The following is a 7,544-nucleotide window of genomic DNA, read 5'->3' on the forward strand; positions in this document are numbered from 1 at the left end:
TCCTTTGGAACAGCCTCCATTTTGTGTGGTGTGTGCTCTGGCTGCCTGGAGAGATCTGAGACCCTGCTTGCTGCTGGCTGTGAACTCTCTCTCTGTGGTCTGGCCAGGGCCGGCACCACCATTGAGGCGGGCACCGCAGGGCTGGAGGGGATGCTGGAGGGAGTGTCAAGGGCAGAGGTGCGCACCATGGAGCTGGCATGGCTGGCCCACAGCTGCTGCAGCCGGCCAGCCCTGCGCCGCTGCCACTGCTGCCACACGCTCCCAGCCAGGCTCAGCAGCTGTGGGCCAGGCACGGCCGGCGGCCAGGGCGGCATGCGGAGCGTGGGCAGCCTCCACGCACCACCTCAGCCACCCGCCAGCCAATAGGCCCAGCTTTGCTGCGTGATGACATCATCACGTGGTGATCATCACACAGTCCGGGAAATTTGTACGATGTGAAAACACTAAAAATTTATTTCATATGCATATAAATTACAGAGTTGGAATTCATTAAGTTTAAATTAAAAAAACAGAAAATGGAAATGGCTTAGTTTTATTTTTTGTTTTGGGGAGATAATCTATATAGATCAGGCACTTGTGGTTTTAAAACATTAACTCTCTTCCCATCTTCAAAGACTCAGAGGAATGCTGTCACAAAGCCCAGTTGGACTAGTAGCCCAATTTCAGTTCAATCAAGAGGGAGTTCGAGATTTTTTATTTGGCAGCCCTTTGTTAAAGAGTTGCACGGTTGTGGCCCTTCCTCCATTCTTTGAGTTTAAACTTAAATAAAATTTAAAAATCCTTAACATTTATGTGCATGGAGTTCTTTTTTAAAAGATGATGTTTCTTCCCTTAATACTATAAAAATATTTGAATACCCCATTAATACGAGCGGGATAATCAAATCCTCCCATTCGCCTGTTATAGTGTGGCCTGATACTAGAAATCTCAGGCATATTTCATTATACTGAACCAAAGCAACACAAGGTGAATTTATGGTAGGTTTTGAGTCTCATTTTGCAAAGTGATCTTTTTTAACCATTCCTCTGCCTCCTTGCTTCCCACCTAATAGGTGAAATAAAATCAACAGCTGATTATCCCCATGGTGTATCAATCATAGTCTGTTTCATGGAGTATTAAAATGTTCCAGAAGCAGTGTGAGGTAAGTAAGTCATCATTTTTATGGCCATTGTATTCTTTGCTTTGGACATGTCATAACAGCCAACCTTATGTGAGTTTGTTTCAGTAGAGTGCTTCAGGCCATGCTTCTTGGTATTTGACAAGCCACCTGGGAACAAACACAGCAGTATATTTTTTGTTGTTTCCCATAAACTAAAGGTGAGCATAGCAATCAAAGCATCAGACCATGGCAAGGGTCACAGCAATGGCAAAAATTACAATGTGGTGAAGTAAAAAATAAAAGAATGTTTGTAAGACGGTGAGCCCTTGTGCTATCTGGCTAATGTGAATTTTGTGGATTTTTCACCTTAGAGGAAGGGGAAAGAATGCATTTGTCCCCCTCCCCTTTCAAATGGTGGGAACTCATAGGGCAGCCTGCAATCACCTACTTTCCAAATCATCTCATAGCACTAGCTAGAATATATGGTGATTGGATGCTCATAATAATTGGGGAGGGGGAGAATTTTGGAAGAATAGTACCTGCATTATAGAAATAAAAAAGACCAGAATCACCACACAAGATCTGCCTTAGGTCTGTCTCGTTTATCTTGCTTTGACCATCTCATGTAAGCATTAAAAAAATCCACCAAGATCATTTGACTCAAAGCTTTTTCATAACCCGCCCCCTCGTCCCACAACAGAAAATGAATATATCAAGGAATTACACAGCTACCTGACATGCAATCTGACATACTAGTTTTCTGTGTTGATTCTTTTTGGGCCCTGAAGAATATTCAACCTTATGAGCCCTCACTGCAGTCTGGGATGTACAGATCAGGCACAACTTCAGCGAGACTCTAAACTCGAGACAAAGTTTAAAGACTAGCTACCAGACATGAAACTTAGAGCAGAACCACAAGTGACAAAAGGCACAGTTTGGACACTTGTTAGCTTCCCTCAAGTTTTGATGGGAAATGTAGGCAGCTTGTCGGAATGTTGGACAAGTGACAGTTGAAAAGTCCATTGGACAGCAGTCAGAGAGCGAAGCTGTGAGACCAGGATGCCTACATTTCCCATCAAAACTTGAGGGAAGCTGACAAGTGTCCAACCTGTGCCTTTTGTCACTTGTGGTTCTGCTCTTAGAAGGGAAAATTCCACATTCTGTCTTGAGACCAGTCCCCCTCTTCCTCAGGCTGAATTGCAGGCAGAGCTTTTTTTCCTGCTGGAACAAGCTGAAGCTCTGTTCCAGCAGTTCTGCAAAGAGGTCACTCACATGATCGTGTGTTCTCCTCTCAACCAGCCCTCACCCTGTGTGTTCATGACATTGTGTCTTCTGTTGCATATCCTCCCTTCAAACTCTCCCTGGTAGTTATGTTAAATCCCCTGTAATTCTCCTCCTCTATTTTTGATACTTCTTTATTAATTTAACAACTTAAAAGGATGTATTGCTTTTAATCAGTTCCCGCAGGCCAGATGAAGGGAGGAGGGTTAAAATTTAAAAAGTCCTTTCTGTGTATGATCTGAATTGAATAAAGGGGTTAACAATGTAGTTGGACCTGTGCAGTATGGGAGTTGTAGGCAATAAGGATTCTGGGAGCTGTAGTAAAACTCTGTGCAGCTTCCTGTAATGGCCAGTCCCAGAGACATGAGGGGAGATAGTTCTTTCAGTGCAATCTGATTTTCTCCCTATTAAATGCAGCAAATGGCCCTGAATGGCGAGCTGCTTTTAAAAATGTATTTTTAGTTTGCTTAAAATATACAGGTCAGTTGTGTCCTTCTCCCCCCACCTTTCCTGTAGTCACTTTCTTGAATTCTGGTACACTAGCAAATAGGCTTTCCTGCTGGGTGGAGTTCTTGTGTTCTTTATATTTTGCTGAAGTAATTGCATGTTTGTGACATTTTTACTATACCTTCATTTACTCTTTACCTGTGTTGGTAGATTTGTTATGACTCATTTCTCATATATGCACCAAGTGAAATTGCAAGTGCACACTGGAAAATTCATTGGGGTTTTATTTCTTGTTTAGGCTTCATTGAGGGACATTGAATTTTATTTTGTGGATAGTTCCAGATGCATTACATTTGCCTTTTTAGAAAACCAATCTGCGCATGGTGTTTATTTCATTTCCATGGTCAGTCTTTTTGCATACTCCAAGTCTTGTCTTTGCTCTGTGTTTTTGCACCATGAAAACATTAACATAAATGTTTTTAAGGTAAGAAGTGTGGTTTGCCATTGCCTTTCTCTGCAAAACAACTCTTCAGGGATCACCTACTTAGCGTCCGAGTCCTAAGATCAGGCTAGCCTGGGCTGTCCTGGTCTGGGCTCAGGTGGTATACTGCCCCAGTTAACTCTTATGGTCATGAGCTTTTGCTTGGTCTCGCCTTGCTCATCCCAGATTTAGATTGGGGTTGTGCAGGGAGAGGAAAGAGTTCTGGCCCTTTGAGCCCACTTTGCTTTTGCTGTGTTCCCTGAGTGATGGTAGCATTTTAAAAGGAAAAAGATGCTTCATTTCCCCTTTAAAATGCTTAAAACTATACAAGAAGCCCAGTTACAAGAAGTGTGAATATACCTTTCATCCACACATTTCTCTAATCATTTCTAAAGTCCCTAACATCCTCTACCAGTTGCCACTTTATTTGGCAGTGAATTCCATATATTACAGATGCACTCTTTAATATCCAGAGGAGTTAGCCATGTTAGTCTGCAGTTGCAAAATAGTAAAAAGTCCAGCAGCACCTTTAAGACTAACCAACTTTACTGAGGCATAAACTTTTGAGAACAACATACATAAGTGGGTGTTATCAAAATATTGATGGTACCCAATACCAATGCCTCAGACAATCTAATTCAAAAGTCTTTTAATCAATTAGATTCTGGTTTTGGAAAAGGTCTGCTCAAAACTTGCAAGTTGCTGCTCACAGAGTAGATTTCTGGCTCACAACACTGCACCGCTTAAAGGGAACATTGATGCCAGGTAAGGGGCAGGAAGACGAGTGGGCCCAAATCATGGGAGTGCTTCTGGGGGTGGCTCCGCCCTGCATCACATGGTCCCGGGAGTGCGCACACTTTGCGTGCATGTATATGATCCCAGTGAATGCCACCACCTCTTTTCCCAGAAAAAAAGCCCTGATTGCAGGCATTATTGTCACAATACAGCAAAAGATGTTCTGTTGCATGTTCTCAACAATGGAGGGACATTATTCATTAGGTGCCAATGGTTCTCATGTAAGCACATTCCCATTGCAATGGCCCTGCCATCTTAGGAAAGAAATGGATGTTTCCAGCAATAATACCTGGCAATTGCTCTGAAACAAGGACTTTCTAGAGGAAGGTGCCTGGATACTATGCAAGCCATGTACAGCAACCGTGCTTCTGTTGCACAATCTGCTGAACTTCCAGGAAGGCCCTAAAACATTTCCAAGATCATCATCAGTATCATGGAATAGTCCTGTCAGCTCAGTGTGCAGTAAGCAAAATCACCGATGTGTCCTCCAGGGAGTTTTCCATACAAGCCATTTATTCTTGCAGTACAAATAAAAGCTAGCCCTTCCTCAAGCTCTTCATTGGCCCATTTGAAGGTTGCTGGGTTTAATTAGAAACATCAATACTTTTCTCAGCGGGGAGTTATGCTTGCAGTGTGTACCTTAGACACGACTCATGGCAAAGAGAAAGCACCAATATCATTAAGGTTAATAACCTCGTTCCTTACCAGAGAAACTGTGTGTCTTAATTTGAATTGATTATCTGAGTAGATTCATTTGGGAAAAGATGCTAACTGCATCCAACTCATTGGCTTATGGTGCCTGAGAATGATGCCTTCCCTGTCCATTGCTGATGGTGCATAAACTTTCAAACTAGTTTGCTGCCACTAAAGCGGAAACCAGATTGTCTCCCATCAATGATCCTATACAGATTTTGATGCTGAATATCTGCCAATATCTATTAATATCCAATATTTGATGTTGGCATTTGATATCCAGAAGTACTTGTGCAAGTGCAGGAAAAAAACCCCTAGAAGGGGCACCATTTCATCTGGCAGATCTTGGATCTTAGCAGCAACTTTCCTCCTGAACATTATAAATCATAATTGCTAATCTCTCTGTGATAAAAAGTTTGACCTGCCTTCCACAAATCAAACTGCTCTTAACAGTACAAGAGCAGACCAGCCTGTATTTTTCTGATCACTTGGCAAACTTAGGCTTACCCTATTTGCGGTGGGCAATCTCCAGGTAATTTTCTCTGTTACTCACTGCTGCTCCAAGCGGTGGTGGGAGGGGGGAAAAAAAGGCTCCAGCCTAGTTGCCAGCACATCACTTTTGGGGTACAACCCGGATGTGACAATGGTAGCTGTAGGAATTGCTGGACTCTATGGTAAAACTATTTTACCATAGAGTTCTGCAATTCCTAGAACCCTATCATTTCCAGGTTGTGTCCCAGAAGTGACAAGGCTGCAGCCTTATTTTTATTTATTTTTCTCCTGCCATCCCCACCCCTAAACAACACTAAAAACCATGCCCATCCAGATATTTTCACAGTTTAAATTACATTTCACAGTGTGTTCCCATCGAAACAATCCACACATGGGATTTGTATGGGAAACTGCAAAATGAAGAAGATAGCCATACAAGTCATGATTATGCCTTTTGGCAAGGAGGAGCGACAGAGGAAGGCTGGAGGAGTTCAGAAGTGTGGAAAATGTGAAGTGTAGAAGGTGTGATGTTCCCTTTTGCTTGCAGATCAGGATTTGGGTACTCACTCAGGATCCCGCTCTTAGGTTCACTCAGCAGAGGTGGGTATGTTCAAAACAACACACATTTATTAACAAGAAGTTACCGGGATGGGAGAAAATGGTTTCAAGATAAGGGAACTCATTAGGTTTGCCAGGTCCTCTGGAACTCAAAGTAGGGGATGGGGAGAGGGCGGGTGTGATGGAGGTACTGTCATGTCATGCTGGGAATGATGTCATTCTTGGTGTGACGCAGAAGCAATGGGTCTTGCCAGGGGAAGATTTGGTAAAAACCAGTCCCCATCACCAATTTTTATCAAATTAGCCCCTGGCGCACCCCGCCCCTCTAAGTCACTCAGGGAATGTTGTTCCTGGTGTGATGTGGAAGCATTCTGAAGCATGCTGGAGCACACTCCTGGAGTTTCTTGGACTGTTCTTATGTCGTTCAGCCCCACCAGGTGGAGAGGCAGAGTCTGGGAGTGGGGGATTCCCCCCCACCAGTGGGCTGGTACTCTAGAACTCATGTAGTCTTCAATTCTAACAAACAGAACTAAGGAGCAGGAATTGTACTCCATGAGACTAAATCAACATACACAAATGTCAGAGGGGAGAACAGACTGTTCCACTGTAACATATATAATAAATACACCACAGGAAGGTAATGAGCTGGCAATGCCTGGGCTACTAGACTAAGCCTTAGGCTCTGCAGGAGATGTTGCCTATGCCTATGACCTTCAGCTTTTCAGCTTCCAAAGCACGTCAAATTGTGAAGTTTTGGTTCTTTCAGAAAGTCCAAACTATCCCTCAGAAATTGTATCTACTAAAATACTACTGTTATTTTTAGTGTGTGAGGGGGATATCCAGTGCTGGCCTGGTGGAAGGAAGCATGTGTCATCCTTGCACAGAGGCCATGCTAATCTTCTCTGTATCCTTCCAATTTCATTACATGTGATGCTGAAGTAAGTGCTTTCCCAATCAATTGTACTGTAATGTTGTAAATTGGAGGTTGTGGTAGTGGTTGGGTCATGTAGAGATGTGGGTAGGAAAAAGAGCAGCACTAACCCCCATCTTCTCTTCTCAATTTTTGTTGCTTTTCTTGGCTGCAAAAAGCAAGGGTCAGTGCATATGTATGCACAGAGAGAGAGACATAAACACACCTCAAACCTGCATCAGGTCGCTGCCACCAACAACCTGCCCAATATGGTCTTGTCAACAGATTACAGGCAGGCACAGTTCTACTTCCCTGTTTCGATGTCACCTAAGGACACACAACCCAGTCTTGAGTTACAAGGTTGTGTTTTTACCAAGCTATCAAATACCTTCAAGGCATAGAGGAAAATAAGCTTTTCTAAAATAAGGACGTGAAAAATACAAATGGAATGCATAGAGAATCCAAGGATAAAGGTCAGGGGAACAGAGTATGCACACAGGAATGGCATTTGCCAACAATTCCAAAATAAACTCTTAACACAGTCCTAGTTGCACAGTCCCTGAACTCACATTAGCTAAACTGAATTTAGAAATTCAGTCTTCCAGAGCTCTTAAGCCCGATAGGCACATCCTTGCACCAGCAACCCTATGCGTGCTGCATGTAAATATGTACAAGATTTCCTGTTTGGTAGAATTTTAAATGGGCTGGCTAAAGTGCCAGTTCTTACCTTGAGATTGGGCTGCTACTTTGATGGACAGTTTTTAATTCCCACTGGGGAAAATGGTCGA

The 7,544-nt window shown here is 43.1% G+C and overlaps 1 pseudogene; it reads right to left on the minus strand.

Annotated features, from left to right (window-relative positions):
- Nucleotides 1–6,711: 6,711 nt before the first annotated feature.
- LOC129326820 (U6 spliceosomal RNA) lies at nt 6,712–6,792 on the minus strand (annotated as a pseudogene).
- Between the last annotated feature and the right edge of the window lie 752 nt (nt 6,793–7,544).

This window comes from Eublepharis macularius, chromosome 3, assembly GCF_028583425.1.
Source record: "Eublepharis macularius isolate TG4126 chromosome 3, MPM_Emac_v1.0, whole genome shotgun sequence".
In the NCBI taxonomy this organism is placed as follows: Eukaryota; Metazoa; Chordata; class Lepidosauria; order Squamata; family Eublepharidae; genus Eublepharis; species Eublepharis macularius.